This window comes from Pinus tabuliformis, chromosome 7 (assembly GCF_031772625.1).
Source record: "Pinus tabuliformis cultivar Carrire ecotype Pingquan chromosome 7, CPIR1, whole genome shotgun sequence".
Classification (NCBI taxonomy): domain Eukaryota; kingdom Viridiplantae; phylum Streptophyta; class Pinopsida; order Pinales; family Pinaceae; genus Pinus; species Pinus tabuliformis.
Window position 1 is genome coordinate 1393627490 of NC_142293.1, and position 21246 is coordinate 1393648735.

The window sequence follows — 21246 nt, forward strand, 5'->3', positions numbered from 1 at the left end:
ACGTGGGTCTCCCAAAAAGAGGGTTGGAAAGTTCATTTCTTCTGCATATTTTTCTATGAAAATTCCGAGGGGATGTTGGCCTTCAGCTGGATCAACTTCAATCAACTTATCTTGTAAATCATGGATGCATTGGGATGCTCTGTATCCGTGCACCAATGTTTCAGATGGAATTTCATTTTCTGAATCACTACTTGTTTGATATTTGTCTTCAATGTCACTATTTTCAATTGGAGTGTCTGAGTTAGTTGATTGGAGGATGCTATCCCAATTTTTATTTATGTGTATGTTTCCAACTCTATAAAGGTGTCAACAACATAGTTCCTTCAATGTTGTCATGACAGTATGCACACAACCTTTTCCTGTTTGAAATGCATTTTTATATTCCAATCGTATTTTCAATACAACACCAACTATTGCTGTGTTTTCCATCGATTGTGGTAGTGTAGTTTGAACAATGTTTGTTTGGACATGAACATTGATGATTCATCCTGTTAAACCCATTTGTGATTGTTTGTGGCCCCATTTTATTATTTGTGCAAATGCAATTCTTAATGCTACAAGATGTTCTTCAAGTTTTGAGAGTGTGGCTACAACTGAAAATGGTTTGTTTCACCTAATTTTCTCAGGTACAATAAATTGTGGAAATTTTCGATTTCGAAGTGTTGTTTTGCACACCTTGCATATTACTTTCTTGGTCATATTTCTATGGTTTTTATATAAATTTACATATATTTGTTCGAAGCATTTTCCAATCCTCTCCATATTCTTGTGAAACTACAATTGTTTACATATTGGGAATTTTTTCTCAGGTGTGTCCTCTATGTTGGCTAGGTAAATTATTATAGGGGTTTTCTTGGATAAGCAATTATGTTTATCTGTGATTTTTGTTTGCATAAAGTTTGTATTTTTTGTCTGTAATCGTGATAGTCATTTTAATTTATGTACATTGACCCTATTATTCCCATCTTTTGTCATTGGCGTAATAACATATTACAATTTGTATTCATGCACATGTGCATTTTTCGACATAGGTCCATGTTGTGTGTGAAATGACGTTGTTTCTATTGGAAGAATTTGATAATGTACATTGCTTCTATTGTTATGTCCATCTATTGACAAAGGTGCGTAATGGGTGTGGAATGCATCTATTTCAAATGACACCATATTGTATGTTTGACTTGAAAATTTGTTGCATTGGTAGTAATTGACAATTCTCCTAGTTACTGATGACCATTCCTGTTTGTTTACTTTGAACAATAATGCTGCCCATTGAAAACAAGACGACCTACCTTCTATTCCACCTTTTTCAAATGGCATTGCCATATTGATAAGGTATGTTTGCCAATTTGCAACTTTTTTTGGAGTTTTTACGACATCTTTTGATAGATATTTTTGTAGACAATGCAATGCAGTGTTTGCATTACACATGATCGAATTACAGAATGACTGCACAATGTAAAGTCTTAAGGATTCTACATCAAATTTAGGTGCAATCAAATGACAAAGTGTAAATAGTATGCTATCTCCACAGATGCATATAGTGTTTGTTGCTTTATGCAATCTATGTCCTTGCATTTTATCATTCATTATTTCCCATTAGGTTTGTAGATATTTGTAGGGAGGAGAAAGGTATTCATTGCATATTACAATTGATTGAGCTATTTTTTTATACAACAATGGTTCATAGTTCCCATTAAAGGGTTCTCATCATGGAACAATATATGCAATGGATTTGTCATTTTGTTTGAATTGAATAGCAAATACCTTTTTCTGGTTAATGACCAAATTCCTATTGATAAATTCAACCATTTGGCTAGCTAGTGTATGCAAAATGTGTCTCCCCATAGTCCTCGTTCATTCTCAATAGGACCATTTGAAGTCGGAAGACACATTCTTCGCAAATATGTTTTGATGTCACAAATTCCGTGAAGCTGATACAAGATATCAGGTGTTAGATCGTAATTGAATGATTCCAGTGCTTCTATGTGACCTTGTTCAAGGCACGTCAAGAAGTGGTCTATTGTGCCATTTCGTAATTCAGTGGACGTATATCAAAATTGCAAAAGGACTTCATTTGCATTGAAAAGACAATTGCATGGACTGTATGAAAATGCTTCGAGTCTAAAAAGGTTGTTGGTGTTCAAGACATCATCAATAGTCGCATCATTATCACATTGTTTTTTTGGTTTGTAACTATCAACATCAATTATTTCAGACATGTTTATATTGTTATTTCATGATTTTTTTTGTTGAAATTGGTTGGCTAAATGCAATTGTCTTGTTGTTGCAAGATTGGGGAATTTGGAACAGGATAGGGAAGTTGTATTTGCAATGAAACATAAGTAGGAGCAAAGTGGAATATAACGTGCAACTAACTTGACATTCTTACTCCCATGTATTTGCAAGGAGACTTTGCAAAAGAAAACAATGAAGTTGCCATATAAATTTCTATATGTCAAACCAATAGCTTATGACATAAAACGAAAGCATGAAGGAACCTAAAGAAAGGAAGATGATGAGGAAATCACAGAAGCCATGTACTTTAGCAAACTATCGAGAAGAGAAATGATGTTGTTGAAAAGAAATACAAGTTAAGTGAGATGGTTCTAATTCACCTAAATAAACACTTTGTAATAGTGTGATTACACATACTGTGTAGGCCATGAATATAGATATGTTCTTGTTGAGTTCGCTTCATGTTCTATTGATTATATTTATTTTCAACTTGACTAGAACAAATCATCATCATATTATACCCGACTGTAAGACTTGGATCAACAATCCCTTTTGTTGTTGGGCACCATAGGACATAGAAGAGAAATCTTTTATAGGGAAGCCCCCCTAGCGATCTTGGACCATCTCGAAAAGTGGGAAGATAAATTAAGGTGATAGTGGTTTATTTTCCAAGTTCCACAAATTTTTTTTTAGATGAACATCATTCACTACTTGGTGACAATTCATTTGGTAACAGGTAGGTTAAAAATCATTCTATGAATTCCCATTTACTGCAGGATTTTAACATACACCAAAAAAAATCTTCATTCTGAAATATTAAATAAGGATACATTAATGTATGAATTTGTTTATGCACAATAAAACATAGACCATTTACAATAGAGAAGCAATCTTTGCCATCATATTCATCTAGACTTAAAGCAAGAAGACATAAACTAGAAATACAATATTCCTACCTTCTCTTCTTGTCGTTGAATGATACTATTCATTGTTAACCAAAATCAAATTAAAATCTAGTGAATTAACCTAAATAAATGTATAAACATTGATAGCATGAGACATATTCATCTTAAAATCTAAAACACACACAACAACACACAAGAAAATAAGTTACAATGAGCGACCTACACAAAAGGAAACCAGAGAGAAGACATAAGTACAAATATCGTAGGAAGCCATACCTTCAATCAGTCGCACATATGCTACAACTGATCTTTCACAACCAGTTTCTGCTACCTCTATTTTTTTGGTGATTTCGCTCACTGCAAGCTCCGCTACGCCGTGAATTCAATACTCTAGTCACCTAGTAAGTTCCAGAAATGAATCACTAAGGTTGAGCGAGTGCGAGTTCTAAACACAAATCAATGGTCATTTTTCTTATGACGATAAATATGCACAAGTTACTCATTGAGTATTGCATAATAAACCTGCATAAGATATTCAATACATTTTGAGATAGTTGAAACAAATGAGTAAACTCTGTTACTAGAAAGAAGCTTAAATGTATCAATTAAGTATGAAAAAAATTAAGTATACGTGTTATTGAGAGCAGGTTATTTTTCAAAATAAATTTAAATAAATAAATAAAAACTGGTAACCAAAAACAAATTAAAATTTAGTGAGTTAACCTAAAGAAATTGCATGTTTTGGAGAAAACTAAGTTCAAATAATGATTCTTGAATAGAGGATAGTGATTACTATGAGTGGGAAATGGTATTATGTTTAGTATATTCAAATATGAAAAATAATTGTACTAATTTTTTTATGATGTTGGGACTATAGAGAATAAATTTATGAATGTATGTACAGTCCTAAAAACTAGTATAAGTTTCCAGGATAAGCTGTAATGCTTTTTAACTTTTGGAGGAAGATTGTAATAGGTAGATTTAGCATATTTTTTTGTTGATATATGAATAGGTGGTCTTGATAAGCAACCAAGTCCAAGAACAAAAAAGAGTCTTGAGCCTTTTGAATTTGCATTTAATGTGTAGAAAGTCCTTATGACATAATAAATCTGCATATCATATTCAATGCATTCTGAGAAAATTTAAACAAATGAGTAAGCTCTGTTACTAGAAAGAAGCTTAAATATATCAATTAAGTAGGGAAAGAAAAAGAAAATTATACAATGTCATTGAGACCAGGGTGTTTTTGCAAGACAAATTTAAATAAATAAATAAATAAACAAATTAAAATTTAGTGAATTAACCTAAATAAATGTTTGTTTTTGCCAGACAAATTTAAATAAATAAATAAATAAACAAATTAAAATTTAGTGAATTAACCTAAATAAATGTATAAACATTGACAACGTGAAACATGTTCATCTTAAAATCTAAAAAAGTTACAATGAAAAAACTACACAAAAGAAAACCAAAAAGAAAACAAAAGTACAAATACTGCAGCAAGGCATACCTTCAATTAGTTGCATAGATGCTACAACTGTTCTTTTGCAACCAGTTCTTGCTACCTCTATAGTTCTCCTAATTTCTAGTAACGAAAGAACTCTATTGGGAAAGTTACTCTAAAAATGCGACAAATTCAATTAGCAATACCGTTTGTAATTTAATAATCTTGATATTCAAAAAGTAAAGGTCACGATGTGTCTGCACCAGTGAAAAACTAAACCAAATAGCTTTTTCGGGTTGAAGATTTTCTCATATTCTTAGAATTGAGAAGTCTTGAGGCATACATTAACGAGAGAAAAGGGAGTGGTTATTCGTGGGTAGAAGGTTGTTAACAATTAGTGATGAGGTCTTGTCCTTCCTATAGGCTTCTTGAGGTAGGTCCTAAAAAACTCTCTCCCTTTTCGGCCTTTATTTAGTTTCTCACCATTTATTTTTTTCCCTCAAATAGCATATATTACTGTTGCTTCACATTTCTTCTGGCCATTCTTGATATATTGTATAGCATTGAAGATTTATTTGGTAAATAGAGTGTGGAGAAGTCATGACTCACACATTAACGGTAGAAAAGGGAGTGGTTATTCATGGAGAATAAATGTCGTTAACTTTCTTAGGTTTAAAAAGTTAACTTTAAACTTTTTAGTGCAACCCATTTTAGGTCTTCCAGACAATCATTACCAAAATCAAAACTATATTGTTTAAGCTCCACGCTTCATATTTCTCTATTTAAGAACATGGTAAGATAAAAATACAGTGATTCCTGGTCGTATTCCTAGGTGGTGAAATATTAACATAAGATTGATGAATTGAACGCAGAACGCGAAAGATTTCAACAGAAAAATGATGAGAAGTGAGCAAGAAGACCAGGAAACTACGGCTGTGGACAATCCTTTTACTCTCTCTACTTCTCCCATGAACAAGTTGAAGAAGACATCAATGCGCGAAAGTGATTCGGGCATGAATTGAATATTTATGAAACAACACATTTTACTGTAGTAAATCCGTTTTATATATATCGTGAAAATCCAACGTTATTTTTGTGTTTCATGTTTCATATACAATAGAATTCCTCACCTATTTTGTAATTTAATAATCTCATAAAGGTCACGATCTACCAACTCATCAGCGGCAACTTCCTATTGTAGGATTTATTCTTGATACAAATACTCTCATAACAAGAATAAGCTTGAGATGTATCAAGCACATCATCAAGATGTGCTCAATATTTGTGAATTGAGCGAAGATTCAAGTTCTGTAGTCCTTATGGCTTTTAATCTTGCAGCAGGGATGCATATATCATAATGTGTTCTTTTGTCATAGTATTTTTTATTGCAACTAGGCATACATGTAGAACATCTAACTGCAGCTAGGTTGTTTTCTAAGTTCCTGAATCCTAGGTTTACTGGTGACTGGTAACTTAGGTTTTCTTAATACTTAACTTATTAGTGACCTAAAGAGTATGTTTTCTTGCTTAGCTTTCCTCTATTTTATGTTAGGATTACTGGGAAGTGGTAACTTGGGTTTTCTTAATGCTCAACTTATTAGTGACTTGGAGAGTATGTTTTCTTGCTTTGCCTCCCTCTGTGTTTTCTTTAAGTTAATTTGTGTGAGTATTTCTATGTAAAATAATAGCAAGATATCCAGATCCTATAACATATTTTACTTTTTACAATTTTAAACCAAGCACAGAAAGATTTGTTTTCCAATAAAAGCAGCACTAAGAAATAAGAATTGGCCTTCCCTATTATCATAATGTTTGGTGTAATGATTAATCTTGCTTACTCAAACTTGCACGGACAGATGCAGGTGCACATATAAGCAACATAAACCTGATTAAGATTGCAAAGTCATTCTATTTCTACTAAATGACAATTCTCCTTCATTAATAGTCCACACTAAAAGGATGCATACAACAAAACAATATAAACAGAGCCCGGAAGTATTTTTCTGGTTTATAGGTGACAAACTGAAAGGCCAAACAAAATTGGCTTTATTTTGATGCTATCACGGAATATGCCATGGATTTCAATCGATCCTGAAGATGCCCAAAGCATTTTTCTGATCAAATAGGATAGGCTTTATTTTAATGCTACCACAGAATATGCCGTGGAATTTATTGGTTGAGAATTTTTTTTAAAAATCTAATGAAAATGTCAATATACCATGGAATTGATTGGCTTGCATTTAAAACATTTAATGAAAATGTCAATATGCCATGGAATTGATTGGCCTGGAGAAAATGTATGCCATGGAGTTCAATTGATAATGAAAATTCTTGATGCATAAAAATTTAATGAAAATGTCAATATTCCATGGAATTGATTGGCCTGGAGAAAAAGTATGCCATGGAGTTCAAATGATAATGAAATGCCTGATGCATAAAACTTTAATGAAAATGTCAATATGCCTTGGAATTCATTGCCTTCAGGAACTTTTATGGTTAAAACCCTATTGAGACTATCTGAGCTTCGACTCAAATGGAATTTTAAAACCCTAATGAGAGTGTCTGAGCCCGAGCTCAAATGGAATTTTTAAAACCCTAATGAAAATGTCTTGGCCCGGACTCGAACTGGGACCTTTAGTGTGTGAGAATGTGATAGTCGATAATGCCACCCAGACCTATACTCGTATCTCCAACATTGTTTAGTTCATATTTTAGAGAAATTTTAAAACTCGATGAGAATAAAAGTAGCTTGGTTCGATGTTAATACAAAGGGTTCAATGGCATTGCGGAAATTTTAGGAAAATGTCTGAGCCCGGATTCAAACAACGGTGATTTCCATTTCCACATTGTTTATCTCAACTTAAAATTTTAGAGTGAAATTTGAGAAATTTAAAGGAAAGTTCAATGGCATTTGGGAAATTTTAGAATTCCGCCAAAATATCTGAGCCCAACCTATTCCACATTGTTTATCAGAAGTTAAAGTTTCATAGTGGAGTTTGAGGAATTTAAAGTACAGTTCAATAACATTTCAAAAATTTTAGAGTTTCCCCAAGATATCTGAGCCCAGCCTGGATTGGGTGACCGCCGACCAAAAATGATTCGGAATACCATTTGGTTCTTTCATTAGCAATGCAAAATATTAGATGTTTACAATTGCACTCGAAAAAAACCCTAATTGCAGATAACTAATGTGCATTTTACAACCCTAGTGTTCTAATCACATATAAGTAATGTGTGCATTCTACAACGTTGGTTTTGGGAGTGAGTTATCCACTCTATAAGTGAACAGTAGACACAACAACACATGGGAAATAAAGTTACAATGAGCAAACTGAATAGAAGAAAACCAGAGAGAAAACAAAAGAAAATGATGGACGAAAACTATGAAGCTTGGACTGGACTCTAATATGCCAATTAACAGGAACTTTAAGCAGACAACACTAGAAACTTCACGCAGCTCCTATGTACAAAAAATATGTCTACCTAGAACCCAAAAGAAAGTTAATTTCGCCATATTTTCTACACTTTTAAGCTTATAAATGTCTGGATTTAGCACTTTTCTTTCATCAGTAATGCAAAATAGTATATGTTTACAATGAAACTTCAAAAAAACCTTATTTGCAGATAACTAATGTGCATTTTACAGCTCTAGTGCTCTAATTACATATAATTAATGTGTGCATTCTATAGCGATGGTGGTGGGAGTGAGTTATCCACTTTATAAGTGAACAACAAACACAACAACACATAGGAAAGAAAGTTACAATGAGAAAACTGAACAGAAGAAAACAAGAGAGAAAACGAAAGAAAACCATAAAGAAAACAAAAGTACATATATTGTAGCAAATCATACCTTTAATCAATTGCACAGATGCTACAAATTTTCTTTCGCAACCAGTTCCTACTACCTCTATTTTTCCAGTGATATCGCTCAATCCCAATTACGCTACTTGCTACAGGAGATCTTGAGCAATAGGTTCATGCTACCTTTTTTCTTCTAGTGATTTCCATTAAAGAAAGGTGGAAGAGTGTAAAATTTGATATGCATTTAATCACCGAATTGATTACTTGGAAAGACAACTTGTATCTGAAATCCATCTCTCGATGCTCGGAACCTAATTCGCAATAAAGATACTATAATGACATGGAGATTGGCTATCTTTATTGAATCATTTCCATAAGACTATCGCATGGGCTATCGTTATTTCTCTATCGCCATTCAACTAAGGCATTGGTATATCAATATTCCACCATTGCGATTAGAGTAATGTATGCTATCACTGCTAGAATATATTAATGACATGAAAAGTTATATGAAACACATACAATGGTTGTTTATCATCACATGCGAAGGTTGTATATTAAAGCATGTGAAGAATGTAAAAGGATGCAATGGACAATATTAAATTGCTACAATGGATAATATATTAAACACCGCGATGGAGAATAGTGCGATGGAAGTTATATTAGAGCTGCATCTAATCAACGAATTGATTACCTGGAAAGACAACTTGCATTTGAAATCCATCTCAATGCTCGGAACCTGATTCGCAATAAATATACTGTAATGACATGGAAATGGGCTATCAAAATTATTATTGCGATAATAATAAATTTAATATATTTAAGGATGTTTACTTGTAAAACAATAAATAGTTTACATAAGACAATAGCATTGAGTGCCTCGTAATCGATGATATGATTTCACACATTGCAGATTCAATAAGTACCTTATTAGAATTTTAATATCTTATATAACTTTTTTTAATTGTACTAAAGATTAAGTTCATAGTAAGAAGCAATAAAGTCTAATGTATAAAAAGTTTATGCATATTTAAATAGGTAGTTATTGAAAGATATATTTATTTATTTGTAAATAGTTATAAAAAATATTTACAATAACATGTCATGTCACTTATCATTTTCTACATGGTGCAAATGAGTTGTCATTATTTAATGAGGAATCTGAAGTAATGATTACTAAATAAGAGTCCCTCTCTTTTGCACCAATCAGAAATTAAATAAATTTAATTTAATAATTGTAAAAAATAAATTATTTATAAGTTCTAATGTCCACTTTATATGTTTTTCACAAATTTTTGGTCAACATGAATTTAATTGAAGGGTCAACATATTTTTGAATACGTTATACCCTAGCCTGCGATAATAATGAATAAGAGATTGTATTGTAGATATTCTTTCCATGCAAGTAAATGAAACTCTACGAACTCCAAAACAATATTAACCACTGGAAAGCATTGTCAAGAGGCTTTTCAATAACCTGCAAAAACCTTAAGGGAAATTGTTAGGCAATAAATATTGTGAAGGGTCCCTTAAAGAATATATAAAACCCAAAGAATGTAAACAAGCTTCGATTCCTTCAAACAAATGATAAGTCAAATGTGAAACTAGAAAAACCTCAACAGAAATAGTTGACAGAGAAACCATGAATTACTTGACACCTACATCTTGAAAGGTCATGGATGATAAAGTTCGACTAGCCTTGGAGTGGATACAATACAATGTTTTAGTAATACCAAGAAGAAAATTATATGCAACTTAAAAAGTATATTTATGTAATGGAGACATTGTGATAAGGTGACGATGGTTCAAGTCTTATTTGTTAAAATAGGTATGGGAATAATTTAAAATTAGAGAGTTAGTTAACTGAGTGCTGAATAATTTGATTTAAGTCATAGTTGAATTTAATTGAATTTAGCGTGTAGTTGTATGTCAAGTTATTTAAAGTGAGTTGTTGGTTGGAAAAGGTTAAATACTTTTCACTAGATTCATTATTATCATCAAAATTTTGTATGATCAATAGAAAAGCCACAACTCATGTGTTTTGAGTGTTAATTTGTGTTTTGTATCCTCTACTTTTCCATTAAACTTTTAAAATAACACTAAAAAAATATTGATAAAAAAATTAATAAAATTCACTTAAAAACCCAAAATTATTACACTTATAAAAACAATATGTTGATACACATGTCAAAGACGATATGCCAACATGACAATAAGTGGAAGAAAATGATTCCTTTGCATGAACTAGGAGATTGAATTTTAGCTTAAAGAACCAACATTGCTGCACTTATCTAGGACAATATGTTCCTACACATATTAAGGACGATAATGCCAACTTAAGAATAAGTGGAAGTAATACACTTAATATTTTTTTGGTAGGTAATGTGGAGGTATATTAAAGTAAAAATAATATAATTTATATTATATGATATGTAATTTATTTTATGTTTGACTAGTATGTAATAGTTAAAATAAAATATAATAATAATACAAAAATAATTTACTAAAAGTAAATAAAATATTTTAATATTAAAGAATGAAAATATGTAATTTATTATATTTTTAATATAAATTTATATATAATATTTTAAAATTATTAATAGTATAAAAAAGATAGTTATATGTATATGTATTTGAGAAATTTATAATTTTTTCATTTTTAAACGTAGAATTAACTTGTAACACATTAAAACGTGAATAACAAATATATATAAATGTTTTAATGTGTATAATGTAAATCATAAATAAAATATTTTAATGTCAACTAACTATATGGGGAAGATTTATAATTCATTAACTTATATATGTGCGTAGATGTATTTTTTTCTATTTATTTTCTATTTGTAAATATGATTAGAGCATTTATTGACATTTTAATATGTAGAATATAAATTATAAATAAAATATCTCAATGTTAACTACATCTATAATATTTTATGCTTTAAATAAATTTTATATATAAAAAAAGAAAATAATTCTTATTTTATTAACAGGCTTATTGAGAAATTTATAATTATTTATTTTTAATATAAAATTTACATGTAATATTTTAAATAATAAAAATAATGACTACATAAATATATACAAACAAATTCACCTTTAAGTTTTAAAAATATATATTTATAAGAAACAAAACCCTATCATGTCGTTGCAAAAACAGTTGTTTGTAGGGAAACAAATAATGCAACAAAAATAGTGATTTGTAGGAAAACAAATAATGTAAAATGATGAGTTCAGAGGGTAGTCAATCAAATCGAAGTGTTGCATTGTACCACTATAGCCATTCGATTACCATAATTTGGATATGAGTCGTCTATTTGTGAGCTTGTCACAAGGATGAGTCAGAGCATATGAATTGTATGCTTGACACATCTGCATAGGACCACACATTGTGATTAATAAATGCAATGTTGGGAACCTGTGGCTTAGTGGTGATACATTTGGCTTGAGTTTCAAAGGTAGTGTGTTTGTTTTAGGACACGTCACTTCACTATTGGTCATCTTGTCACTCTTGGGATCATTGTTGAGGAGTGTCACAATAGTAAAAATGATCTCTTCTATTTTATTTTTTACTTTAGAAAGGCTTTCGACATTGTTCCTCTTGAGTTAAGGATTGATGTGATTCATCTTTATGAGAATGTTGTTGCCAAGCTTGAGATCAATGCATGGCATTCTAAAGAAATTAAATGCAATATCAAGGTTAAGCAAGGGTGTCCCCTATGTTGGGTTGTGTTATAATTTTTCCACGACTAGCCCACATAGTTAATCGGGGGGTTGGAAGGGGGTGGAGCCCCCCCTTTGTTGCATCGATTGCGTAGCGAGGGGAGTCACAGGGGGTTTGAGGGGTGCAGGTAACCCCACTCTATGGGGTTCGGGGCAGCGTCGAAGAAAATTTTGTTTTTGGACCCTATATTATGTTGGGTGGACCTACTTATGGTTTTGTGCATGATTTTTCACACATGGTTTTGGACGCAATGGTTTTTGGTCCATGGTTTTGGACGCGATGGTTTTCGGTCCATGGTATTGGATGCTTCAGCATGTATAAATATGTCTTGTAACATTGAAGCCAATATAATGAAAAATCAAGCTGGTAGTCTCGATTTTGGGATCCAAGGGAAAGTCTCTGTGTATATGTGTTTTATGTGTTATGCTCTTGCATTGTTTATTTTCTACATTTTCGAATTCATATGTAGGTAATTTCTGTACAGGGTTAAAACCTACACTTGGTATCAGAGTTGTTTTGGCTTCAAGGGGACTTCTTTGTTGCTGAGGGGTTTCACTTGGGCATGTGGAAGACCCTATTTAGTGGGAGATCTGCAAGATCAATTCTCGTGGTGAAAGAAGATGACAAGCAGTGGAAAGATAGAGATCAAGAAATTTAATGGTCAGAGTTTTGAGTTGTGGAAACTCAAGATGGAAGATCTATTGGTGGACAAAGATCAGTGGATCATAGTAGATCCGGGTACTAAACCAAGAGGAGTGTTCGATGAAGAATGGAAGAAGTTGGATCAGAAGGCAAAGAGCACAATACAATTGTGTGTCTCAGATTCAATATTACTGAATGTATCAGGGGAAGATGCGGCTAAGGCTTTGTGGGACAAGTTAGGGACTTTGTACAAATCTAAGTCTCTGGTGAATAAATTGTTCCTGTAGAAAAAGTTGTATAACCTAAGGATGAAAGATGGAGACTCGGTGATAGAGCATCTGAACGCATTTAATACTGTGGTAAGTCAGTTATTATCTGTTGACATTAAAATTTCAGATGAAGATAAGTGCATCAGTTTGTTGTGTTCTCTACTAGATTTGTGGGATAGTCTGGTTATTGCAATAGGTAGCAATACAACTGCCTTGTAGTTTGATGAAATAGTATCATCCTTGCTGACGGAGATGCGATGGAAAAATATGGAGAGCCAGAATGGTGATGCCTTTTCTGTATGAGGACAATCCCATAATAGAAACAAAAATAAGTCATCGAGTGGGAGATCTAAATCTAAAGGGAGATCTAAATCTCCAAGAAAACCTATAAAGGTGGTGTGCTGGAAATACAAAAAGGAAGGGCACTACAAAAAGGACTGTAAATCTAAAGCTCTTGATAAAGGAAAGGGATCTGATGATGCTCCTTCTGCATAGGTGAAAACCACCTCAGATGAAGGTGGGGATATGTACTTGGCTTCTTCAAGTACACATGTAGATCATGAGGCATGGTTGATTGACTCAGGTGCATCCTTTCACTTCACTCCCCATAGAGAGTGGTTCTGTGAGTATGATAAATATGATGATGGTGATGTCTTCTTGGGGGATGACAGGGAGGCTAAAATCGTTGGTTGTGGAAAAGTAAAGTTGAAGTTGCAAGGTGGAAGGGTTAGAACACTTCTGAATGTTCTGCATATTCTTGCATTAGCCATAAATTTGATTTCTGTAAGCAAGATGGATGGTGCAGGTGTAAAAATAGTGCTCGAGAAGGATACCTGCAAGATGGTTTGGGGGGCATTGGTATTGATGCGGGGAGTTCAAATTGGAACTCTGTATAAGCTGTAAGGTAGCATTGTTGTTGATGGGTGCAACAGTTCTATGGTTCCTGAAAGTGGAGCAAAAAATCTAGTGGTCTCTGGAGAGAAGACCATGCTGTGGCATAAAAGGCTTGGACATATTGGAGAGAAGGGCCTTCGTATACTTCATGGTAAAGGTATGGTAGAAAGTATGAGTAATATCTCTCTCGATTTTGATTTCTGTGAAACTTGTGTATATGGGAAGCAGAATCAGGTGAGTTTCCCCTCTGGTGGTAAGAGGGCGAAATAGATATTAGAGCTTGTGCACAGTGATGTGTTTGGACCTGTGAAGGTTCCATCACTGGGTAATTCTGTGTACTATGTATCATTTATAGATGACTTCTCAAAGGAATACATGGATATATTTCCTTAAGAAGAAATCTGAAGTCTTTAACAGGTTTAAAGAATTTAAGGCTCTGGTGGAAAACCAAACAATGAAGAAGATAAAGGTGTTGAGGGCAGATAACGGTGGAGAGTTTTTTAGTAAGGAATTTGAAGAATTCTGTAAGAAGTGTGGTATAGCATGGTAGAAGACTACTCCATATACACCTTAGCAAAATGGAGTTGTAGAAAGAATGAACAAGACGTTGATAGAAATGTAAAGAATCATGCTCAGTGGTGTCGGGTTAGGACAGGAATTCTGGGTAGAGGCAGTGGAGACAGCATATTACCTGGTCAACAGATCACCTTCATCAGCGTTGGAGGATAAGACTCCACAAGAGGTATGGACTGGTAAGAAACCCTCTCTTTCAAATCTGAGGGTATTTGGATGTGATGCATATGTACATGTTCCAAAGGAGAAATGAACCAAGTTGAATAGTAAATCTCAAAAGTGCATCTTTATTGGATATAAGGATGGTTTAAAGGGTTATAAGATTTGGAACCTAGTAATAAGGAAGGTTGTGTACAACCGAGATGTGGTATTTAGAGAGGTGAAATATGTTATTAAACATGAAGTCCAACCAAAGGAACCTGAGAAGGTAGAGTTTGAGCTAAAGGAGGAAGAATCAGACTCTACAGTAGAGGAGGAATCAAAAGATGAAGAGCCACAAATTCCGGGTGTGAGAAGATTAGTTCGAGAAAGAAGTTAGCCAAAATGGTATAGTCCATCTTCTTTCTGTTCAAATTTTGCTTTATCTATTACTGATGATGACCCTAGAACTGTGAAGGAAGCAGTATATTTAGAGGATGGAAAGCTCTGGAAAGAGGCCATGGTTGATGAAATGGTATCTTTGCACAAAAATGAGGCTTGGGATCTGGTGTTGTTTCCGGCTGGAAGGAAACCCATTGGCAGCAAATGGGTGTTCAAGAAGAAGACAAATGTAGAAGGAAAGGTGGAGAATTACAAAGCTCGATTGGTAGCAAAGGTTATTCCCAGGTGTCAGGAATTGATTTTGGTGATATTTTTTCTCCTGTTGCCAAGGTAACTTCTATTAGATCACTTTTATCTATTATTGTTGCTTTTGATTTTGAGGTAGAACAAATGGATGTGAAGACATCATTTCTTCATGGGGATCTAGAAGAGGAGATCTACATGAAGCAACCTGAAGGCTTTGTGGTGAAGGGTAAGAAAGAACTGGTATGCAAGTTAAAGAAGTCTCTATATGGGTTAAAACAATCACCGAGGTTATAGTATCAGAAATTTAATACATTTATACGGGGACTTGGCTTCACTAGAAGCAAAGCAGATCACTGTGTGTATTTTAAATTAATTGGTGACTATGTTATTTATTTGGTCTTATATGTGGATGATATGTTGCTGGTTGGAAATGACAAAGAAGTTATCCAGGATTTGAAGACCCATTTGTCCTCCAAATTTGACATGAAAGATCTTGGTGCTGCAAACTATATTTTGGGCATGGAAATTAAAAGAGATCAGACAAAGAGGAAGCTTTGGTTAAACCAGAGGAAGTATGTCGAGATAATATTGCAAAGGTTTAATATGTAGGATAGTAAACTGGTGAAGGTTCCTATTCTTATAGGTGTAGAGTTATATATTGAACAGTGTCCCAAGACACAAGAAGAGGAAGAGGACATGTCCCGTGTTCCATATGCAAGTGTAGTCAGTAGCCTAATGTATGCGATGTTCTATACTAGACCAGACATTGCACATGCAGTGGAGTATTGAGCATGTTTATGTCAAAACCAGTGAAGGAACACTGGATAGTAGTGAAGCGGGTTTTTAGGTATTTGCATGGCACTAGTGATTATGGTTTGTGCTACCAAGGAAGGCCAAGATTGGATAGAGTCTTAGATATTCGTGGCTTTCTTGATGTAGACTGGGCTGGATGGAGATCTGGATTTGAGAAGATCTACAGGTGGGTATGTCTTTAACCTATTTGGAGGTGTAGACAGTTGGATGAGTAAGAAACAATCTGCAGTGGCACTATCAACTACAAAGGTAGAATACATGGCAACCACTCATGCAAGCAAGGAAGTAGTTTGGTTGCAGAGATTGTGTTCAAGTATGGGGTTAGTATAGGGAGCTATAAGGATAGACTGTGACAGCCAAAGTGCAATTTTCTTGGCAAAGAACCCTACATATCATTCAAAGACAAAGCACATTAATGTTTAGTATCACTTTGTGAGGGATATGATAGAAGACAAAAAGGTGCTGCTGGTAAAGGTGGACACTTTGAAGAGTACTGCAGATGCATTGACAAAATATGTGAGCTCTGAGAAGTTCTCTTAGTGTAGAGAAACAATGGGCATTGCAGGGCTGGATAAATGACTAAGCTCTCTCGTGGCCCCCTGTGGAAAGAAAACAACAAGTGGGAGAATGTTGGGTTGTGTTATATTCTTTCCATGACTAGGCCACATAGTTAGCCGAGGGGTTAGAAGGGGGCGAAGCCCCCCCTTCTTTGCACCGATTTCATAGCGGGGGGAGTTACAGGGGGTTTGAGGACGCGATGGTTTTTGGTCCATGGTTTGGGACGCGATGGTTTTTGATACATGGTATTGGATACTTCAGCATGTATAAATATGTATTGTAACATTGAAAGGAACATAACATGAAAAATCAAGTTGGTAATCCCGGTTTTGGGATCCAGGGGAAAATCTCTGTGTATATATGTTTTATGTGTTATGCTATTGCATTGTTTATTTTCTGTGTTTTAGAATTCGTATGCAGGTAATTTCTGTACAAGGTTAAAGCCTACACCCTATCCTCTACCCTTTTTGGCATTTACATCGATAAGCTAGAGGAGTGTTTGGAAACTGTGGGTTGCAATGGCCCCGAGCTTGCTGGTATAGTCATTTCTCTTCTCCTTTATGCTGACGATATCGTCTTTCTAACCAAAATCCATGATGACCTTGACAAGCAGCTTAAGACTCTTCATGATTACTACTCCAAAATGGGTATGACAGTTATTAATACTGAAAAGACTAAAGTCATCATTATCATTAAATTAAAAAAGATCAACCATGGTAATTTCAACTATGATAACAATTACTTGGAGCAAGTTTCTTCATACAAATATTTAGGTATTTACATCCATCATTAACTCAACTAGAATTATAACATTGAGGAAATGATTATTGGGGGTTAGAAAGCTTGTTATGAGATTAAAAACAATTGTAAGTTAATTCATCTTTGGATTTGGAGCAAATAAAGGTCCCTCTTTGAGATTCTTGTCATCCTTGTTATCTTATATGGATGTGAGGTTTGGGGTTGCGGTATATCTAGAGAATCGTGGAGAAAGATCAAGAAGATTCAAAAGCAATTTATAACTTACAAACTCAAGATCAAAGAAAATATTCCCTTTCCTATCCTCTTGATCAAAGCTGGCTTTTCCCCCATTGAAAGCATGACTATGTTTAGGTGTTTGATTTATAAGAATAAGATTTATAACTTGGAAACCACAAAGCTCCCCAAAATTGCTTCTAACTCTAGCAAAAACTCCCACTTCTATCTCAAGCGTGGGTGGCATAAGGATGCCTAATCTTGGCTTGACCAATGGAGGATAAAGGAGGAGATCATCTTAGAGAATAAGGATAGTATAAAAAATACTATCACCTCCAAATTTAAGGATAAACTGTGGGATGATAAGGAGTTGGAGGGAAAAATGAAGCTAAGGTGTTATAAGGAGGTGATCAACCCCACCCTTGCTAACTAGAATTATCTCTTTGCCTTGACCAGTACTAAGAAAAAATGAACAATGCAAAGATAAGAACCAATTCTCATGAGCTTTGAAGTGAAACCAAGCAATGGTATATTCCCAAAACTCGCTAGAACGGAAGAATATGTCACCTTTGTGATACTAAGAGGGTGGAAGATGAAAAACACTTTCTCTTAGATTGCTCGGCTATTGCTCAGATCCGTTCTCATTTCCATAACATTTTCCACACTTCCAATCTTCTTGACTTGTTTAGTTAGCCCTACTATAGTGATATTGGAGCACTTCTTTCCCTTTTTTTTTATCACAAAAATAAAATTTTAAAGATTCCTAATTAATTTCTTTCTTTTCCATAACATTTTCCACACTTCCAATCTTCTTGACTTGTTTAGCTAGCCTTACTATAGTGATATTGGAGCACTTCTTTCCCTTTTTTTTAATCACAAAAATAAAATTTTAAAGATTCGTAATTTATTTCTTTCTTTCTTTAAGGCTGATAGACCGCATTGGTGTTAGTGGACATTAATCATCAATTTTTAAATTATGTGATGGATGCAGAAAAGAATTATCTAAACAACATCATCATCATAATTTTATTTTATTTAAAAATAATCCATAATTTTATTAATAAAAACAAAATTACATTATAACAAAATGAATTTTATTATTTTCATTAATTTTTAACTTTTTAATTATTAATTGACTTAACATTTAAATTTAATACTTATTAAACTATAACATTTTATTAAATTTTATATTACTTTTAACCCTTTATTATTTTCTAATTAAAATATATATAAATGCTTCCAAATATCTAAACCACCGCAACATATCCCAATATTAAATTGGAGAGGGCTCGGAGACAACAATATTTTGACTCTTAATCGAAGATATATATAAATGTTTCCAAATATTGAAGCCACTCCAACCTATTTAATAAATTGGAGAGGGCATGGAGACAACAATATTAAATAAATTGGAGAGGGCATGGAGACAACAATATTAGAGTAGAAAGATCTTTAGAAAAGAAGCAAGCGTAAATGAAACAATTAATATATAAGACAGTAAGGAGAAGCAAGCGTAACCTACTATTAGGGCAGGTAGGTGTTAAGTCAATTGCGACCCCTCAGCTTAAATCAATTGCGGATTCTCGGAATACTCAATTATTTGAGCTGGCGCAGATTATCTCGAGAATCTGCAATAGACATAAAATCAACTACGACTCCTCAGCTTAACTCAATTGAGGATTTTCGGAATACTCAATTATTTGAGGTGGCGCAGATTATTTCGAGAATCTGCAATAGATATAAACTACGACTCCTCAGCTTAACTCAATTGCGGATTTTCGGAATACTCAATTATTTGAGCTGGCGCAGATTATTTAGAGAATCCGCAATAGACATAAAGTCAACTACGACCCCTCAGATTAAATCAATTGCGGATTATCGGAATACCGCAATGTCCATAGAATCGCAGAATATTTCAAGAATCCGCAGTAGACATAAAGATGCCCCTCCCTCACTGGTTGGTCCGTCAATGAGAAACAGATGTTAAAACTTCGGCCATTGATAACTCTGCTCCCGTAGAGGGATGGTCATCGAATCATTCCATAGGGTTTACTTTAGGTATGTCTGAGAATGAGAACATGGAAGCAGCGGCTGATACAGGCGTCGAAAGAATGCAAGCCCAGGGAACCAACACAAAGAAAAGCTCGAGGCATTGGATACTCCTGCTCCTCAACATCGCGGCCTTAGTTACGGGTTCAATTGCAGGGCCTCTGTTGACAAGATTTTATTTCCTGCACGGTGGATCCAAACTATGGCTCTGTGCTGGGCTCGAGACTGCTGGCTGGCCTTTTCTCCTCCTGCCCTCTATTTATCGTATAGAAAGCAGCCCAACAGAGAAAATTACATCACCCCCAACCTCTTACTGGCCTCATGTGGTATCGGGATTCTCATGGGCGCCGACAATTACATATATACCTATGGCCTCTCAGTTCTGCCCGTTTCGACTTCGTCTGTCTTGGTCGCCAGCCAGCTCGGCTTCAACGCCGTTTTCGCGTTACTGTTGGTGGGGCAAAAGTTCAGCCCTCTCTCCATAAATTCTGTGGTTTTGCTCACCGCGAGTTCAGTGTTGCTTGCCTTCCATACAAGCGGTGACAGGCCTGCGGGAGTAACGAATAGGCAGTACGTGCTCGGGTTCGTCTTAACGCTCGCTGCAGCTGCCCTCTATGGTTTCCTTATTCCCTTGATTGAGCTTACCTACAGAAAAACAAAGCGCCAAATAACGTCTACGCTTGTTATTGAGATGCAAGTAGTAATGTCTGTTGTGGCTACGGTTTTCTGTACAGTGGGCATGCTCATTAAGGGAGAGTTCCAGGCTCTGCACAGGGAGGCCAACGACTTTAGTGTGGGTAAGATCGATTATTCCATGGTTATCGTATGGTCTGCAGTGGCGTGGCAGTTTTTTTACATTGGGTTGTACGGCGTGACGTCCCTGGCGAGCTCTCTGTTGAGCGCTGTGATCATGGCCGTTACGCTTCCGCTGACTGAGGTACTAGGGGTGGTTTTGTTCCACGAGAAATTCAGTGCGGAGAAGGGCATGGCGCTGGTGCTGTCCTTGTGGGGATTCGCTTCGTATCTCTATGGGGAATACTATTGCGATTTGGAACTGCGGCCTCCTAAAGTGCCCAGGCAGCAGAATGAGGTAGAAGACCTAGGAGGAGCTGCACATGCACATCACTCCATTGATGATGTGTGACAAAATCAGTTTATTAATGTTGTTAAAGAATTCGCGATGGGTGACTCTGGTAAAGCTCCGCAATATCCATGGTTGCATCAAGCTCCCTGCATCAATTGCTATTAATAATGAGCTTTAGTTTAAGCTGTCAATGTAATCAAAGCAAATAGTCGCATCTTACAGTGCTTTAAGATTGGTCTTTGCTGGAAAAGAATCCATCGATGAAGGGTTTTTCTGTGGAGCAGTGGTCTCGGTCTCTAAGCATATGCGTTCAATTTTCTATTTTCAATTCAATTTTTGATAGAAAACTGTGGAGCAGTGGTCTCGGTCTCTAAGCATATGCGTTCAATTTTCTATTTTCAATCCAATTTTTGATAGAAAACTAGAAGGGAGAGGTGATTTTGGGCGACACAAATTTCACACGGTATATTATTCATTTACAGGAAATTACACAA

The 21246-nt window shown here is 34.7% G+C and overlaps 1 pseudogene; it reads left to right on the forward strand.

The window, feature by feature from the left end:
- The first annotated feature begins 19513 nt into the window (after positions 1-19513).
- On the forward strand, positions 19514-21001 carry LOC149252868 (purine permease 1 pseudogene; annotated as a pseudogene).
- Positions 21002-21246: the final 245 nt, after the last annotated feature.